The sequence below is a fragment of the Anabrus simplex genome, chromosome 2, assembly GCF_040414725.1.
Source record: "Anabrus simplex isolate iqAnaSimp1 chromosome 2, ASM4041472v1, whole genome shotgun sequence".
NCBI lineage: Eukaryota > Metazoa > Arthropoda > Insecta > Orthoptera > Tettigoniidae > Anabrus > Anabrus simplex.
Window position 1 is genome coordinate 452264585 of NC_090266.1, and position 21284 is coordinate 452285868.

Genomic DNA, 21284 nt, shown 5'->3' on the forward strand with positions numbered 1-21284 from the left:
TGTTTAAAGTATTTTGTTTGGCGTACAGTCCTCCTCATACGCCATTCACTATCGACGTCGCTGCCGCTTTTGAAATGCTAATCTCACAATCATAAAGATCATATATATTCACCTCGAACTGTCGTCCTCCTATTTTTATTATAGTTCATTAGGGCATTGGCATTAAAATTCTGATGTGTCTCAGGGCTTATGAGTTATACACGAACGTTCTACAGTACCTCTAAATGCCAACACTCATCATTCGTTCGTGTTTGGTAAATTATAACTAGAGATATTTCATTTCAACACCTACCCTACCAGAACAAAGGAAGAGACAAAGGCTATCACTGTAAACTTATGTGGGGGTGAGGGGATGGTAGCTGAGTGGCTTTTCACCAAGGCAGGATGGATGTGGGAAGTTTAACATGAAAAGTCCCTGTGGTTCGGATTCCATGTAAAACTGGTGGTTACCGGACGAGTTGGCCGTGCGCGTAGAGGCGCGCGGCTGTGAGCTTGCATCCGGGAGATAGTAGGTTCGAATCCCACTATCGGCAGCCCTGAAGATGGTTTTCCGTGGTTTCCCATTTTCACACCAGGCAAATGCTGGGGCTGTACCTTAATTAAGGCCACGGCCGCTTCCTTCCAACTCCTAGGCCTTTCCTATCCCATCGTCGCCATAAGACCTATCTGTGTCGGTGCGACGTAAAGCCCCTAGCAAAAAAGAAGAAAAAACTGGTGGTCCTTTACTATGATCATGACATCAGCAATTACGTAAAATTAAAACTCTGCATGATTTTTATACCTAATTCTACATTAATTCATGCATAATAATAATAATAGTAATAAAGGTGAGTGACCTCCAAAGAAGCGCTGTGTAGGTTTTTTGGGTTGACGCCGTAAGGGCGACCTGTTCGTAGGTGAGGGTGGAGTCCTACATAAGATCAATTTATTCTAATGTTGAAGACAGCACAAAACCCAGCCCCAATCAGCGGAATCAGAAAGACACCCCCTGCTAGCAGCGAATGCATACATCACGCATTCTGGTGTCGAAAAGTGCTGTGCTACAGTGGGGCACGTGTGACGGCCAGGCAGGCAGGCAGGCATTCTGTCTTATAGAAACACGTAACAAACTGATTTGCTCGCCGAGTTATTCCGTTAACACATTAACTTCCATGATTTTTCATATGATGGATACATTTTGAAGCAATCCTTAGTTTGGCAGTGCTCTTTTGTTATTTTCGTTGTTGTCAAGAACTTGTTGAAGTCTATGAATTAATAATAATAATAATAGGCCGGGATCACGCTTATGAATAAGATTCCGGCACCTCGGCGTTTCCGAAAACCGTAATAGTAGTTAGTGGGGCGTAAATTAAATAGCATAGGGGTAATAATAATAATAATAATAATAATAGTAATAGCTTTACGCCCCACTAACTACTTTAACGTCCGGCTCCGTGGCTAAATTGTTAGCTTCCTGGCCTTTGGTCATAATGGCCCCGGGTTCGATTCCGGCATGGTCGGGAAATTTAACCTTAATTAGGTAATTTCGCTGGCATTTCATTTCAACTTCTTTTACAGCATTTCGAAACGTCGAGGTGACAAGATTTTCTCACACAGGAGTTATTTCACGTGCCAGAAAGTCTACGGATACGAGGATACCACCGGACTGAGCCAGTATCTGTCCCGTCAACTTGAGCTCGGAAGGCAAGTGTTCTACCCAGTGTCGACTTGTAATGTTATCTAAATTTCAATTTCACGCCCTCCTATGAAGAGTGACCAACAGAAGGTACAGTAAAGCTACCCAAGACCAAAAGTGTACTAACTTACTAAAGCCTGATTTATCAAAATATGATTATTACTTTAGTTATTATCTAATTCCTGCGACGTGTGAAATAAAAATATACTACCGGTAACATAAGAGACGGAATGAATGATGATGTTCCGCCTGGTATTGTGAATTTCCTGTTGGTTTATCCGGGACACTGTAGTGTTTCGTCTCGATTCATTTCACCGCAATTTTTTTTCCATTGAAGCAATATACAGGAGAACCACTTACAGAGATAGGAGAGTAGATTTTAAAGTGATGCAAACGTGTAACCTGTTCGTTTGATCAGTCAGGGTTAGATTCATAGCACATTCAGCTGTAGAAGTGGAAACAGTTTCGCTCAAAGTTCATACACAGAGGGCGGAACACATTTTGTTTGCAGATACGAAGTCTGTTACAAGTGAAACGCACATGTTTTCATTTACCACGTACTTCAGCTTCCTACAGAAACCATTATTGTCATATCATCATAAAACACACGTTCGTATTCAACTGTGGGCAATACATCTGGATTAAAAACAGATCCAGTGCAGCTGATAAAATGTGAACAGAATAATGTTGATGGGAACGTGTTGAGATGTTCGTTTGTTTCCAATATGCATCATTGAATTTAAGAAGATTCTTCAGTTGCTAGTATTTTAAGTGTTTCACCTGGTCTTTTGTGAAATGCATTCTTCAGATTGGAAGAAAACTTTGAGAACTTACACAAGACGTGTGATCGTGATGAGTATTTAACATTCAAATCCTACTCGTTTTGCAACGATCATCAACAATACACGCTTGCTTCGTAACTCTTATCTATCTATAATTCATGTCTTGCCTTAACTGTAACTGATGATGGTCTCTCTGAAACAGGTTTCATCAAATATATCTATCTGTTTTAGGTTACAATAAATAGTATTGAATACGTAGGAAACTTTTAGCTTGGTCTTTAATACGGAATAATATGAAATTTATTACCTATGATTACTCTCCCCTTCACTCATACATTATTCAGTAAGTTTTTATTTATGTTGTTCACTATGCCCATGCATTTTAAATGAGATTTACATTTCGAATTAGCACCAATTTGATCTTTTTTATTATTATTATTATTATTATTATTATTATTATTATTATTATTATTATTATTATTATTATTATTATTATTATTATTATTTGCTGAGACATCATCTGAAATTCTATTATTATCAGTTCGCCCACGTCCATTCTATTAACGCTAATCTATCGTTTGTGAGAACATACTGACTGTAACGCACTAAATTGTTGTCATTGTAAGACAGCCATGCCGGCCGCACGGTCTAGGCGTAGTGAGCTTGTCTCTCACCAAGAAAACGGAGTTCGATTCCCGGCTAAGTCAGGGACTTTTACCTGGACCTAACGTTTGGTTCGAGGTCTACTCTGCCTACGCGATTGCATTTGAGGGGCTACCTGACGGTGAGATGGCGATCCCGGTCTTGGAAACTGAGAACAACGGCCGAAAGAATTCGTCGCACTGATCATAAGTCATCTCGTAATGTGCAAGACTTGAGAATGAGCAGCGGTCGCTTGGTAGGCCTTGGCCCGTAAGCGCTGTAGTACTGAGGTTTATTGTAGTTTGGTATGATTTGGTTTGTAAGACATCCATGACTTATGTTTGGGCTAGTGTTGAAAATGTGAGAGTACAGTTTTCCACGATACTAGGATTCGTATCTGTTTAGATCATCGTCTCGAGGCCTTTCAGTACCTTTCTTTCCCAGAGATGCACCCATATTTTTGTAGGGCAGCTACTAGCAGGTTCCTCACACACACAGAGTCGATTCTAAGTTTTCAAAACAATGTTTCTCAATATTTTCCGAACATTTATTGCTGTCGCATGTTCTCGGCGCTTCACTACCCTTATAGAAAGAAATAATTGTGTTTTGATTTTCAGGCATGTTCTAAAACGGCGACGACTCTAAAGGGAAGTCGCACACGCACACCCTTATAAGAGTTTCGGTTTTACTGTCCGCTGTCTGAAATCTGTTTTACAACGGTCAACAATGAAGAGAGGTACAGCGTGTCATCTTAAGACTGGGCCTTAGCGGCACTATGACTAACCTATGCTTAAGTTTCTCGTCTAAGTTTACAAGGGTCAAACACATTTAAATGTAGTGAAAATAACGACAAATTCCTATTCCTGAAAAATGGACATTTGAATATGTTTCTGTGACAAAAGTATTATTTAACGTTAAAAATAGCAACGTAATATTATTTTATGTTAATATTAAATAACCAGTTGCTGCGGTATAACTATCCCTGGCAGGGATGTATCATTCATATCCATAGGTTTTATGGTCTAAGTCAGTGTTGGTGGGAAGCAATTCCCCTTCCTCTCCATATAAATTGCATACTGACTCTATCATCTGTGCTACTCACCTCGCCCCTCCGCTTCATTAAAAAGCTTTGTCTTTGTTTTTAATTTGTTCTATGTCGCACCGACATAGATAGGTCTAATGGCGACAATGGGATAGGAAACGTCTATGTGTGGGAAGGAAGCGGCCGTGGCCTTAATTAAGGTACAGTCCCAGCATTTGCCTGGTGTGAGCTGCCGACAGTGGGGTTCGAACCCACAATCTCCCGGATGCAAGCTCATAGCTGCGCAACGCTAACCGCATGGCCAACTCACCCGTACAATCTATGCTGTATGCTGTAAGAAATGAAATAATATCCTGGAATTACGGACTGTCTGTAACACAATAATATATAATAGCTGTCCTTTCACAATTGATTTCCGGTTGCTGTGGGGGTATACTTTCAGGTTGGGCCCTATTGCAAGCATTGTTTATCGATAATCAACATCTGCCTCTGACTCTTGCAAATGTAGATTATTCTAATCTCAAGGGGTTCCGGGTTCTTCAGTCACTTGTTGACATAAATCGGCGGGCAGCATAAGGAAATGTAATTACTACTGGAAATAAAATTTAAGAAGTGGGCTAAAATGGATTTATTACAAAAATTATTATTAACGTCCAATAGATGTGAAGCATCGAATAATAAAAGAAAGTTTGTTAATTTTAACAAAACAGCTGACATAACTTTGACACAAATAAAAAATATGAAGACCTCAGAATTATGTTATTGATATTTACTTAAGTTAAACGCTAATTGAAATTCCAGAATAAAATTAAATAATAAAAATAATGAAAAGACAAAAACCTGAAAAATCACTGTCGGATTGCAAGTAACACTGTTGGTCGATTCACTTTATCCGTGACCGTGACTTTCCGTAAACGGACTCCGAATTTTTCTTTAACTTGGTTATTCACCGATCACAAAATACCACGCAGGATATCATCATCCACCGAATGGACCCTTAATCGGACCGAAACAATCTCAGGTTATATTTGAACCGTTTAATTATCCACAAGAAAAAACATGTAATTTACATATTAACTTGCTCCTTGGCAAGGCATGGTGTTTCAAAATTCGCCCTCATCAAATCCCTAATATCTCTATTAAAAAAACATGATCGCACCATGTTGTGTCACAACCAGGCATCCAGAAATAAAATTACTTAATCAATTAATTGATTAATTGAAATTATATAGTATAGTTTTGCACTGAACTGCAATATTTATAAGGTGTAATTAAAAGGTTGAGTTTACATTTAAGTTAACACAGAAATAACTTTCAAGTTATATTAGTTTATAATAAACTAATTTAAATTGAATAAAACAACAAGCACGAATTTCGGAAAATTAATCTTATCGCTTCACTGAATAATAATCAAATGGGTTCAGTCCGACCGTCTATGAAAGGTACCAACAAATGAACTGAAAAGAGTAACACCAAAGGACAGTGTTGTAATAATCATCACCATGCTATCAATAGCAACTAACGCGAATATATTAAAAATGGTCTTCATCAGAATGTAGAAAACATACTCATTACAATAATCATGACCACTACTGTGGCAAGGAAGACTGATAAACGTTCACTCATATAAAGAACGACTTGTTATTTATTTCTGCAATCACAACCATCATCTTGACCATTTAAGAAATATGGTACTCAAAAACTATGACCAGTGCTATCATGAACCAAGATAAAATGTTATCACAAACACTTAACTTTAGTGATCGACACCAATACAATTTAGCTGACGCACTATCATTGCAGACTGAACTGATCGTATAATGATTAGCCACAAATATTAATTCACACTAGGATAAACTCATCACAAGTCCTCGCAGACTGAGCTAACCATCTAACTTGGATAATGAACATTAAAAATCAAATGGACACTGATCATTGCAGACTGATCTAACTATCTAATCGAATTCATGAATTTTGAAACTAAATCGTACACTGATTATTCCATATTGAACTAACTAATTGATTTTATGAATGTTGAAAATAAACTGGACCCTGACCATCTGATTTAATGAATGTTGGAAATAAACTGGACACTGATCGTTGCAGACTGAACTATCTAACTGATTTCATGAATGTTGAAAATAACTATCATCAACATATGGCGACTTTACAACTAGCGATCTCTCTCTCTCTCTCTCTCTTAGTGAATGTATTTATCCGCTGTTACAAAAACATGGAATATAATGACATGACAAAATCTTCTGCATCGTTACGTTTTTTTAACCCTAAAATAATTTACATTACTCACAACTATCCACGTGGTCCACTAATCAACTAATAAAAATTACGTATGAGTCTAGCCGCAATCATTACGTTCTTAACAGATCACTACTGTAATACTCCAACACCCTGATGGTCCCTCAGACAACCAGAACTGAGGCCATCTAATAATTTTAAAAAATCCCTATTGTGGTCGCGTGACAGACGAGTGCTGCCATTTACCCTCACCATTAGATAAATTCGCCACAACACATATTAACGATCTACTGCCACAAGAACTAACTGTGTCAAGGTTTCACCGTAACAATTCTTCCACCACTCAAAAACCATTAATTCAGTATACAAAATATTATCTCTATCAGTTAAGAGGTTTACATTCTTCGACCCTCTTACATCTTCCAGATAGTCGTGTGATAACCGGCCCACAGTATTCTAAAAATATCTCATCCTTCCGGCTAGCGGTTTTTCATTCCTATACCGTACCACATGTCAATTTTCTACCTGCGGTGAATCTGCATGGAACAAGCCAGATTATAATATATTCATTTCAATTGAATTTATCTCTCTTAACATCTAGCCTTCTGAGGTCACATGATTCCTAAAATCAAACAATTCTCAAACTCTGGACATTGCACATGCCTCCCACGGCATTCTAACACATTATTTCCTCGGAGCATTTCGTCCTCCCGGCATTATATTACATTAATTCCTCGCGGCATTTCATCTTCCCGGCATCAACACATCCTGAGTTCGATTCTCCCTCGGGGTATTTCCATCCCGCAATTCCGCTTGAACTCATTTATTTTGTCTCTGCTGGTTCGCCCTTTTTCATCATGGCTAATGGATGTCTATATGATCTCAGATTAATTTCTTGTACAATGTTTTATGGCCTACCCTGATTTCATTTTTATATTTCATTTTAAATTCGTGGCTTATTTCATGGACTCAACATCGTAATGAAATTACGTAACTCTTGAAACAAACTAAACGACAAAGTCCTTTTCCCGGAACCTATATCTTATGCTGTCAAAGTGAGCTTATTACCTCACATCCTAGATATATTCAAGATTGTCATCCATTTATACTTATATGTATTTGTGACCTAACCACAACCCACAAAATCCAAAATTTTCCAACACTGAACTATATCTTACATTATACTTCGACACGGAATCTTGACACACAAATTTTTCAACGACATACTGGCGTAAAACTTACCTTTACCCGACGATACCTTCTTTAGTCCGATTTAACATAATCGTCTGAAATTTTGGGATTTCAACAAAAAAATTGCGTAGACATCTCATAATATCTCTGTGCCACACATCACTTAATATTTAAACCAAAGGAAATAAAAACAACAAACTATCGGTCTGAAACTTCGGCCAACGCAGAATGCACTTTAATGAATACAAATCATGTCACCCTCCTGGATTTCTGCTGAGCAATGGCATGTTCTCAGATATTCCACTCGCCGACCGCCTAATTAAGGCTTAAAACACCATACTGATACAAACTATACACACTTCATACATTTCTTCTCGGAGATTCTTAATTAACAACATTATTTTATTTTATTTTCTTACATTATCTACACTTAACAAATATATGTGAATCTTCAAGTTTATCTCACATGTTTCTTCTTGAATGCTCTTACCTTTATGTAATATTTCCATGAAACACTGTACGTACATCTGACACTTTTCTTCGTGCTATTTTGCTTTACGCCGCACACTCTGACACTTTTAACAGGCAAAGGACTCTATTGATATCACCATGCCGAGATATGCCGTTAATTTATAGTTTCATCACCAAACGCGGACAAATTTAATATTCGCACGAATATGGGTATTTATTTTATTTCACACTCCCCAGTTTTTACCATAGACTGGTATTTCACTCTTACCAATGACCAATGTTGAATGTTCAATTTATCAACCGCACATAAATAATTGGCCCAGAGCGACACAGACCTGGACTCGCGCATCATCAAAGAAGGAATGAATCTTGCCTCCCTCACCACTCTTAGTATATCCGGGCTTTTGGCCCGCGAATGAGGTAATAAGATTGCATCACTTACACAATTTCATTATCCCACGGGTCTCCCCTCTGGCGTTGGAATCCATGATGTTCAGAAAATTTTGAGGAATATGAATCTCATGATTTTATAATTTTAATTTGCCTCTAAGTGGTCTAAAATACTAAAGCGTGGGTTGAATAAATACTTTTCCATCTCCATGACGACATACACGTGAAGCTTCGAATCTTCCCACGGTCTAGCACAATCCGTCCATTCTTGACCAGAAGATATTTGATTACATGGCAATTCCTTTCATTTTAATAGGCGTTCCAGTGTACCAATCCAAGTTTTAATTTGCATCTAGATAATTATCGTATTTTAGAAATTAGCCACGAGTATGCTTGAATCCATCCGGAATGCTCCCCTAGGATCTTATAAATGTGGATTCCTTTCCTGCCAAAACAGATTGCAATTTAACTTCAGCGCTCTTGTCCCGTGGGTTCGAAACATGTAGAAGACACAAAGTGCACATTAAGTAATGATGCAAAAATGGATGCTACTTTCACAACAACGTTTTAAATTTGTCCGCGTTTGGTGATGAAACTATAAATTAGCTTCAAAGTTGGCTAGTAAATTTAGGTATCTCTTTTGACGACTGTGAATGATGAGTTCGCTATCATTGGTGATAGTTATTCAAAATTGTACTTGTGTTACAATTTCTGCTACTAGATACTGTAACGAACGTAGAAAATAGTACAAATTAGAGGTAAGAAATGACCGAGCGAGTTGGCCGTGCCGTTAGTGGTGCGCAGTTGTGAGCTTGCATTCGGGAGACAGTGGGTCGGCAAACCTGAAGCAGTACCTTAATTAAGGCCACGGACACTTCTTTCCCATTCCTAGCCCTTTCCTATCTCATCGTCGCCATAAGACCTATCTGTGTCGGTGCAACGTAACGCAAATTGTAAAGAAAAAAGCACTTAATCGGTTAATGTTATAACATACGTCTGACGGTAGAATCTATTAATAAAACAGCATAGTAGCAGAGACGTCTGGTGGTGTTCACTGACGGGAAGAAAATAGCAATACCCTAAAGAGCGACGTCCGACTGAACGTGGGTACAATAGTTGCATGGTAGAGGATTGCAGTTGAACTAATGAACTTGGTTTGGTCTGCATTGTTATTCATGTAATATGAAGCTACCAACACGAGGCTGCAATATTTACGTACTTCCGAATAACACTGGACATAACCGGTATCGAACAACTTGGACTCGGAAAGCGAACGCTCTACCGTAAAATCCTTCAGCTCGACATACCATGTTCATTCACTGCTATGAATATAGAGTGAATTTAGTATTACTACGTTGTGTTAAGCCGGCTTCGTGGTGTAGGGGTAGCGTTCCCGGGATCAATTCCTGGTCACTTCAGGGATTGTAGTTCCGGAGTAAGGGCTAACTCAGCCTGGTGAAACTCTCTGATACGAGAGGCGGGCGTGGTGAAGAATGCCAGGCAATACGGCTGAGTATGTCATCACGCAGACCACTTGGCACTCATTTGGCTGGGCAGCTGTCTTCTTTACAAACCAAGGCCCTGATGGGCATTGTGCTAACTAGATTAAGAAAAAGGGACTTCTCGTGTAGGATTTGAAAGCTTTCAATATGTATTTCGGTAAATCTTTCGAGAACTTGAAGGATTTTGGTCTCAAGCGTCCCTGGCAAGTTCTGCACGCTATAATATTTCAAAATGAAATGGCGTATGGCTTTTAGTGCCGGGAGTGTCCGAGGACATGTTCTGCTTGTCAGGTGCAGGTCTTTTGATTTGACGGCCGTAGGCGACCTGCGCGTCGTGATGAGGATGAAATGATGATGAAGACGACACATACACCCAGTCCCCGTGCCAGCGAATTTAACCAATGATGGTTAAAATTCCCGACCCTGCCGGGAATCGAACCCGGGACCCCTGTGATCAAAGGTCAGCACAATAACCAGTTAGCCATGGAACCGGACATAATATTCAAGAGCTACAGCAACGATAAATGTTCACTTCCAAGAACTAAATAGATTTATTGCGCTCATGTTAACAAGCGTTACAGACAGGAATGTGGAATGCTTAAATCGTGGTTGGGGTTTGATCGAGAGAAGTAGACCATTTATTCAATGTCCAGCCAGCAGGATGTACCGTAGATAAAATATGAATACTCGCAATAGTATGATTGAAACTGGCTGCTACGAATTCAACACCTTTCCGAAATAATGAATTTGTTAACACATGCTTGTTTTTTTTTTTTTTTCACAACAACATTAAATGATCTCACTGGTTTATAAATGACCACGACTCTCAGAATGAATGTACAGTAAGTACATTATATGAAATAATTATTAAAATATTAAAAAGGAAGTAACCCCATTTCTAAAATGTTTAAATTATAATTTTCCTGAACTACTTTATCAAAATATACTTAAGAAAATATAGGCCTATGGCATCATTTCCTTCAGTGTAGTTGAATATTCTGAAGGAAAAAACCTTCCCCTATTTTGACAGTTTTCTGTTATATAAGAGTTTCCGATTAAACGAAGTGGTTCCTCTTTATCTCCCTATTTGTGTACAATGACGGTGGGATAGGACAGCGTTATAAAGGAAGCGACCGTGGCCTTAGGATTCATCCCCAGCATGGGAAACCACGGAAGACAATCTTCAGGGCTACCGACGGCGAGGCTCGAACCCGCTAACTCCCGAATTCAAGCCTGCAGCCACGTGACTCAAACCGCGGAGCCAAATCGCTCGGTAAACGGAGCAGTTATCCACAAACTTGTTACTCAAAAATTTTCCGGAAATTACTTGGAGAAAATCTTGCATGAAATAACGTAGTTCATCAGGATGACATTGACTTTCTTGGCGAACATAGAACCAAGTGAACGAAATAGGAGGGAAGTGATGAGAGTAAAGACATCTTCGAGAAACTACGTGATAGGTTCTAGGCTAACCTAGCTGAGCACTCTCTTCAGGAAATGACATGTTCAAGGACTGCATCATCTATGTTTTTCCCGACTAGAAGACTCTCTGAATTGATCCAGTACTCAGAAGAGATTGAAGGAAATTTTCATTATACCCATTTGCAGGAATCCGGCTTCGATTCTGCAATCAAGAGGAGCAGCTTAGGATTTGGAAGAGACAACCCTGACTTTAAGTTAGCTTGCTGGATTTCATGTGTGGAAACCACGGAAATAGACTTCAGTGACGGTCATTTGCCTTTACGAGGCTGAGTGCACCATATTCTAGCCCATGCGCCTGATTTTAATCCCTGGGGCATAGCCAGGAATCGAACTCGGGACCTTGGAAATCAGAGTTGCAATGCGTGATTTGTTCTTATAAACTAAGAGAGACTAGCTTTACCACGTATAGTTGAAGTTACCGTGTGTACATGACACTAGTCGTTTACTGATGTTTCTCTCGGAAGATTTTGGGGAGATTGTTTTGGACAGAACTACTCTTACATCCTTAAATCAATCTTCTCTCTTGTGTCGCTTACCGTTACTGAATTATGTGCAATGCTATTAACTTGCAGGTTCTGCGAATCACATCGGTCTTCGTGGGAGAGCTAATTTATGCAGATTAACGCCATTCAATTTTCTGCGAAGCTGAAGGAGACAAATGGAGTGCTTTTGTGGTCTATTATTATTACTCTGAGGTACAGACGACCATTATTTTCGAGTATACTGTAATGAAATGGATATTCAAGTTATGAACGGTGCAGATGGTCGCACAATTAAATATACCACGAAAATTTCGTATTTATCATGGACACAAAACGTTTACGTTTCCGATGTAATGCTCCATATTTGACGATTAATACTTCTGCTTCTGCCCCTACTGTATAAAATGATTGAAGGACGATGCAAAATATTGTGATTGCTATGTCATTAATGCGTACAAATCACTCTAATGCAATGCTGGGAACCGTGGGCAACGATTATAGGACTCTTAAACACTGAATCTTTCATCAGGTTGAATTGGGAATTTAGATCCTCAGGCATATTTTAACTACGTCAGTTTGCTTAGCGCTTAACGACAGCACTATGATGAGGGTGTTTGGATGGTGGTTAGTAGTTAGTAATTTCGTCTAAAAAAGTGGTGTGTATTATGTATGACAAACACAAGCATTCAGTTCAAGAGCCAAGGGTATTAACTAGACTAGGTTAAAACCCGGACCCTCCTGGGTATCGAACGCGTGACACTCTGAAAGGAATGCATCTACGATGACCTCCCGGTCCAGGAGCCGAATTACTTCTACAACCTTTAGTATTCTATTCCAGTTTTATCCATTCGTTATTCGCAAAATATTTGGTTAATTTCTGAATCATTCTGTACATTTTCACCCAGTTCATTCTCACGAAGCGAATTGGTTATCCGAAACCGGCAGAGGTATAGCTGTTAGCTTGGATTCATGAGATGGAGTGTACGAATCCCACCGTCAGCAGCCCTGAAGATATTTTTGTGGGTTCCTAATTTCACACCATACAAATTTCGGGGCTGTATCTAAATTAAGGCTTGGCCCCTGCCTTCCCTGTCCTTGTCCTCTCCCATCCTAGCGTCCTCGTTAACATATGCATGTTAATGTTACGCTAATTCGACAGCAAAAATAAAGCAATTACTATTAACTAAAAAAGGAATCTTCTTGTCCTACCACTTTATGTCTATCAGTGAATCCATATAAACTACGTAGGCCTACATGAAAGGTTAAAATATACAAGAAAGATTAAGATATCGTTATCATAGTCCACTTAAAATATACAAACTTGTCCAATCCCTATAATTTATTTTGCTGTGAATCAATTTTCCTCTTACTCTCACTGCAGCCTGATTTATCATTTTTGTTCCACAGTCTCTCAATATACCAAGCACTTCTTCCCTTGGATTTTCTCATATACCTTCTTTGAATCTACAGAATATAATTGTCCATTCCTCTGGTAGTAGGCGCTATGTATCATTTTTTTTCTTTTTTTTACAATTGGCTTTACGTCGCACCAACACAGATAGGTCTTATGGCGACGATGAGATAGGAAAGGGCTTGGAGTTGGAATGAAGCGATCTTGGCTTTAATTAAGGTACAGACCCAGCATTTTCCTGCTGTGAAAATGGGAATCCATCACCACAAAAACATGTTAGGGGAATGTATTGTTAATACAAGAATCACAGTTTTAATAATTTGTTCGTAGGGTCACTGGGATCCTAACTACGAGCGTGCAAAGTAAGTGGCGCGCTTACCTGTCTCTACATGACATTCTGCGGGAGGTTAGCTTTCCGACGCTGCAGTAGGTCGGCGCTAAGACGCTTGCCCGTGGTGCTTTAACTCGTGGGTTCGAAACTACCGAGCGTCTTTAATGCTCTTTGTCACATTTCCTTTTCATATTATATTATATTATATTATATTATATTATATTATATTATATTATATTATATTATATTATATTATATTATATTATATTATCATCATCATCATCTGTTTACCCTCCAGGTTCGGCTTTTCCCTCGGACTCAGCGAGGGATCCCACCTCTACCGCCGCAAGGGCAGTGTCCTGGAGCTTCAGACTCTTGGTCGGGGAATACAACTGGGGAGAATGACCAGTACCTCTCCCAGGCGGCCTCACCAGCTATGCTGAACAGGGGCCTTGTGGAGGGATAGGAAGATTGGAAGGGATAGACAAGGAAGAGGGAAGGAAGTGGCGTGGCCTTAAGTTAGGTACCATCCCGGCATTCGCCTGGAGGAGAAGTGGGAAACCACGGAAAACCACTTCGAGGATGACTGAGGTGGGAATCGAACCCACATCTACTCAGTTGACCTCCCGAGGCTGAGTGGACCCCGTTCCAGCCCTCGTACCACTTTTCAAATTTTCGTGGCAGAGCCGGGAATCGAACCCGGACCTCCGGGGGTGGCAGATAATCACGCTAACCACTACACCACAGAGGCGGATTATATTATATTATATTATATTATATTATATTATATTATATTATATTATATTATATTATATTATATTATATTATATTATATTATATTCGGGTACGGCTCATCGGTTGAATGGTCAGCTTTGAGGCCTTCAGTTCAGGGCCTCGGATTCGATTCCCGGCCAGGTCGGGGATTTTAATCGCTTCTGATTAATTCTTCTGGCCCGAGGAATGGATGTTTGTGTTTGTGCCAACACTCTTCTCTTCATATTCAGACAACACACTACACTATCAACCATCACAGAAACACACAGCAGCAATTACATCCCTCCATATAGGGTTGGCGTCAGGTAGGGCATCCGGCTACAAACAGCGCCAAATCCACATGTGCGACACAGTTCGTACCCGCGGCCCTACGGTTGCGGGAAGAGCAGAGGAAGAAGAAGAATATTACACTATATTCGGCAGCAGAAGTCACACTACGTTTTAAGTACGTCATTTATTCACTGTCACTATTAGGTCTTGAATTATACAGGTCATAAAGGCAAAGGAAGTACAAGAAGTATCCACGGTTGTATTTCTTTGTTCGATAGTCCGTAAGATAGCACACTTCGTTGACGTCCATGAACATTATTCGTTCAGGAAATAACTATTAAACGAACCATTCATCCGTTATCATGTCATGAAACACTGGAAATTATTATTGGCTTTGAATATGATTTTTTCACATCATCGTCCCTTCTATTAATCTGTCGTCATTCTTTTAATAAATATAGACAATTTTGTAGCTTTCATATGATTTTCTTTACTTGTCTAAAAAGGTACACATCGCATGATTGATGGAAGGTAGTGCACCTGGGTGGGATTATTTTCATTTGACTTGTAAATTGTCATTCATGTTAATGAAATTCTCATTGAAAAGAATTAGCTTTTTTGTCGTCCCCAATTATCAAAGATAACAGGCAATTTAATTTATCCACCATACAGCTCCAAAACGTTTGTTTTACCTTGTAAAAAATCTGGAATATAATATACCTGAATTTGAAGCTGTTACATACACTTTCAAGAAATAAGTGGGTCATTTATATTTTAATGTGCTCCCTGAAAAAAACTTTTGATTCTTGAAAAAATAACCCAGGTGGTAGTCATTTTCCGGACGCTATAACTTTATACTGGGTGATGTAAGAATGTGTGGGTTTTATTTACTATTTGCACCGACACAAATAGGTCTTATGGCGACGATGGTATAGGCCTAGGAGTAGGAAGGAAGCGGCCGTAGCCTTAATTAGGGTTCAGCCCCAGCATTTCACTGGTGTAATTTTATTGGCTTCACCAATATCACTTCCACAATCTTATCCCGTATCTTTATTAGTGTACTTTTATATTTGCTTTGCATTAGAAGCGAATATGATCCAAATTAATTACATAATCTAAATTATATTCTGGGATTTTGTGAGCAATATTTTTCCAAAATATTTCCGCAGAATTTAAGGTCTCGTGAAGAGAGGTGTTGTCTTCAGATTTCGCATAGTGTTTTACTTTGCGTTGGCGTGTTCTCTGGCGTATTTAAAGGATTTCAGCCGCCCATCCGCTACCGTCAATCTAAATTCAGGCGATTAAAATTGTGTAGCTGCTGCTGAAGTCCATTGTTGGAGAAATGTACCTGTGAATGACACGTTATGCGTCCTTTCTTCCACAAATCATTTGAATGTCCATATATTAAATGACTAGTCTAGTGGTGTTTCACCATTTTTCCACACCTTTAATTAAGCCTATACCTTTCGTTTCTAAAAGCACCGACCGTATTTGCGAAATGCTTTTATAGGACAATTAGGGTGTCGCTTTGTAAGGTTTACTTGTTTTGTTTTTGGATTCAAAGGCACTCTACCATATTTTCTACGTTTAGGAGATGTATTATTTAAGCCATTGGATGTTTTCGGGGAGGTTGACGTGGAGGATGATTCATTGTCAGAGCAGGGATGTTCTTCACCCATTACGTATACCTCTTCGCCTTCGTAACATTTAAAATTGTCTATTGTTTCAGTCCATAGAGTTTTACGTTCATAGCTCAAAATAATAGATTTTTCAGATGGATTGTTTGAATACACCTTCATTTCCTTACGTATGTAAACAATTGTGTAGAACATCCATATTTCCTGTTTATTGCACACCGATGACAGAACCCTCCCTGTCAGTCATGGTTTTGTAACGAACAGAGCAATAGCAATCCGAATATTGGAGGCAACTCCGCAAATGTAACGCACCACTGTTTTTGTACGAAACTGTACAAATGATTACTGTCAATAGAACAACATATTGGAAGATATCTGCTCTGTAAACACTAGAAGGTAATGGATGGATATCTATAACGTTAAAGAGCTGAACCGTGCTTTGCCACAGGTTACATAATGTTAACTTGTCAAATGCAACTCGTCTCCATGTCTGTGCTCAACTGTAACATCAAGGATTGTAATATTACATTTCAGACTTTAAGAAATGGATATGCTTGATACTTGAAACATTGTGAAACGTATGATTCAGAAAATATTATAAGGAGCAAAAGAGGCAAACAAAGAACAATTAAAACCTCGGGTGGTTTCGAACGCACGAGTTGATGCTCCACAGGCAAGCTTCTTCACGCTGAGCTACCACAGCATATGAATTTAGACGCCGACAGAACGTGATGTGGAGACAGGTCAGCACGTCACCAACTTTACACCCTTGTAGATAGGGCCTAGGGGCCATTTGAACAATATATTAAAATTATACTTTCTCCCGGCACGATTGTTGCTGACATCTGAGTTTCAACTGGCATTCTCGGTACTTGTGAGTTTGATTGCACTAGCTGTTATGGTTCCTGAGAAAAGCTTAAGACCTTATATTAACTCAAAACTGAGGGGTAGTGGTAGTGGTATGGCCATATTTAAACAGCCACTATAAAATACGTTTGTTTCAGGAACAAAAACATTCTAAATATTTTTGGATTCTGGAAAACGTACCCTGTTCAAATTAGTAAAAGATAAGAATGTGAAATTTTGGTGACTTTCCACATCCAGGTGAAGTGTTGAGGTAAGATCAATGTGCACGTATTTTGAAGAATATGTGCTCAAGGTCTTATTATTATAAGTTTCGTCGTTTGCGAGAAATAATAGCGTATTGCAGACGGCTTCCTACTAACGCTAATTACATAAAGTACGTACGGTTTTGCATATTTTACTTTCAAATAGAACTATAAGTTATACAGTATGAATATGAATTTTGGAACATGTATAGTACACTAGTTTATTATTAGTCATAGCGATCCTGTGAAATCTACCAATGGCTATGAATATTCATTGAAGGTTCATTTTGAGACATTCGTCTACAATTGGGCCAATGACTTTTATTTGCATTCTCATGATATATTTACTCTATTTAATTATATAATTTAATGATAGTCAGAATCTTTTTGTAATATGTCACAAACAATATGAGGTTACTATAGGCCGTATATATAAATACAGCATATAGCAGAATCTAATAGTTTTTATTAAAGCTTGTAATGCATGAAATGTAGAACTTTTCTGAATCATCTCTATCATAATTTAGTACTCTGACAATTAAACAGTGATTTTCTGTCCGCAGGTAAGCGCTCTTGCCCACAACTCCCATCAGTATCGAAAATTATGTTTGCCTCGTATGAAGATAAGAGACGTCATAACGGTGAGTTTGACTCTGCCAGACAATCATGTTTATTAATGTGCTGAAACACGGTAGAAATGTTTGTAACACATACTGAATATTCTTGTTCTCCATAGTGTTCTGTCACATGTATGTGCATTGTGCATGTCCAGGGTTTCTTGAAAGTCTTCTCGCAACGGTGGAAGTTATTTAAATAATAAACTAACAGCAAAGGATGATACTTCTATGTCCGTCCTTTATACTGGCATATAGTCCAGGCAAATCCTGTTTAAAGACGTGTTGTGTAACGAACATATATAAAAAATACGTCGAAATAACATTTCAGTCTAAACATTATCCGTTTTGACAAATTTAACAGATACTCAGTTTAAAGATGTCAGTATTTCATATTTTTTTCCTAGTGGCTTTTCGTCGCACCGACACAGATAGGTCTTATGGCGACGATGGGATAGGAAAGACCTAGGAGTTGGAAGGAAGCTGCCATGGCGTTAATTAAGGTATAGCCCCAGAATTTGCCTGGTGTGAAAATGGGAAACCACCTTCAGGGCTGCCGACAGTGGGATTCGAACCCTCTATCTGCCGGATGCAAGCTAACAGGCGCGTGCCCCTAACCGCACGGCCAACTCGCCGGGTAGTATTTCATTAAATAGTTATTTAGATTTGTTGATCAGACTGATAGTAAGTTTTAATATGCATTCAATATACCGTAGAGCACAGTAAATACTTGGCCTTTATTATATACATGAAGGAAAATAACTCCAAAACAATGAAATTAAAGATGAAATAAAAATGTCAGATATCTTATGCAGGGGTAAACAACTGAATATTTTTGACATTTAGAAATTTGTTGTGAGCAGTGCTACAATTGCAATGGAAGTAGTGATTCCACATTATAAAAAAACTCGCAAAGGAATATATAGTCACTCATCGAGCTGTGGTAGATAATAGCCATAAAATTATTGTCTTGCTATCGGTGACATTTATGCTGATAATGGCGCTGAAGATGAAAGGACCAGCGGAATATATATTTAGTTGCTATTCCCATTTTTTTGCTTTATATAGGTAGGAAATATAACACTGTTTACAACTTACGGCAAGTTTTAGTGTTATTGATATTGAAATCAAATGCTGTGTGTAGGCCTAGTTCTAACAGGATTATTATTATTATTATTATTATTATTATTATTATTATTATTATTATTATTATTATTATTATTTACCGAGCTCGATAGCTGCAGTCGCTTAAGTGCGGCCAGTATCCAGTAATCGGGAGATTGTGGGTTCGAGCCCCACTGTCGGCAGCCCTGAAGATGGTTTTCCGTGGTTTCCCATTTTCACACCAGGCAAATTCCGGGGCTGTACCTTACTTAAGGCCACGGCCGCTTCCTTCCAATTCCTAGGCCTTTCCTATCCCATCGTCGCCGTAAGACATATCTGTGTCGGTGCGACGTAAAGCAAATGGCAAAGAAAAAATTATTATTATTATTATTATTATTATTATTATTATTATTATTAGCAGTAGTGTATTTGTGACAGATCTGGTGTCTCCTGACTCCTCGCCCGCTGCCCTTCCCTACCCATTTTAAAATTTTTCAAAAGTTCAAAGTTATTTCAATTTACTTTTTTGATTTTTCAAATGTTCTTATCCTAACTTACGCTAGGCTACCTCCTCAGTGCTCACTGGATGCCCCTCCGTAACCTAACTACTCATTCCTCACTAGCTAACCTTCATTAAACTAACCTCACTCCTCGGTCCTCACCGGATGCCCATTCCGAGCAGTTGCGGATCGGAGCTCTGGTAGGGGTTAATGTATCTTAAAGAAAGAAGATTTTTATCATCCTGGAAATTAAAGTTCAGGTTATTGAGTCACAGTCTGGATTATCTATTATATCGATTACTGCTTAGAGGCAGAACAAGAAATCATCCGATGTGGGGAAATAACCATTCATAGAAACTTTCGGCAAATTTTACCCCATCTGCGTAATATTCTGGTCAATGATCTCTCTGATAGTAACTCATATTAGAACAATCCAACAGAATTACACAAAATAACACACTTGCATTTTCAAGAGATTGCTTTAGAAAGCATTGCCTTGCTTAGGTATGTATGATGACCGCAAAAATAAACCCAATTTTGAAATAAATTATTTGAATATAGTAAATTCACCTTACAACTTTGCCAAAATATGTTAGGCCTATCAAAGTAAGGTTGTTTCTAAACATCTAATGCCTACGTGCTACTAAAACAGGATTTACTACAACATGTGTTGTGGCACTTGTCGAAACAGATTATTTACATGTGGTGTAATTTAAAGCAAAATGGACAAGACGGAAGACAAACATTGTACAGTTCAATGAGAACTAATTATATTTCTGCTGTTGATCATCTCCCAGCCTGTAAATACACTAATCCAAACTGCACTAACATTAAAAAATCACAGCTCCATTTCTTCGGCTGTGCTAACACCACCAATTAAGGTTAGCCGGTCCACTTTCCGTGGGTTACATACAAAGATGATGGTAATTCACTCTGTGTTGCTGTTTTACTTCAGAAAATTCATTTGAGGGGCACACGCACCATTATCAACAAAGCTACCAGCCAACAAAAAATACTCAGCGTCCTTAAAATATTTTCTCTTTCCAGAGTATCATGTTAATGAAGGAAAAGGTTTTACAACGGCATTTTATTAGATCAGAGAGCACAGTGCATAAGATTTAAAATGTTGTTTTTATGAGGACTCTCTTTGTAAAAGGGATGAAGTAAGTTTAAAGGATAACGTGTTTATGCTTAATGGCACCCCTGTCGTAAAGCCACGTTGTGGGATTGTTAGTCCGGGGAAACGATGTGGTCTTAACGACTCGAGATAATTCAGAGAAGTCTCGAAAGGCGCGCGATGATTCAATAGGATGTACGCGTGCAGACACTTTAATGAAGTATTCTTTGTATGAAGTAGAGAGCAACAGTAAGTTGTGATGGGATAATGGGAATGACTTATTCGTGATATGAAAGAATCTCTAAGACGTGGAGAAAAGTGTTGGCATTTATCTGTATTGCGGCATGAAATCAGGGACATAAAAACAAAAGAAACAATCTTCTGCTACATTAGGGGGTATAGCCAACTTAATTTTTTCCACGGTAGGTGACATTATTGGTACACGTGGGCAACTTAATTCTAGAGTTCTGTGTAGAACCAAGAAATATTATGAAAAATATCC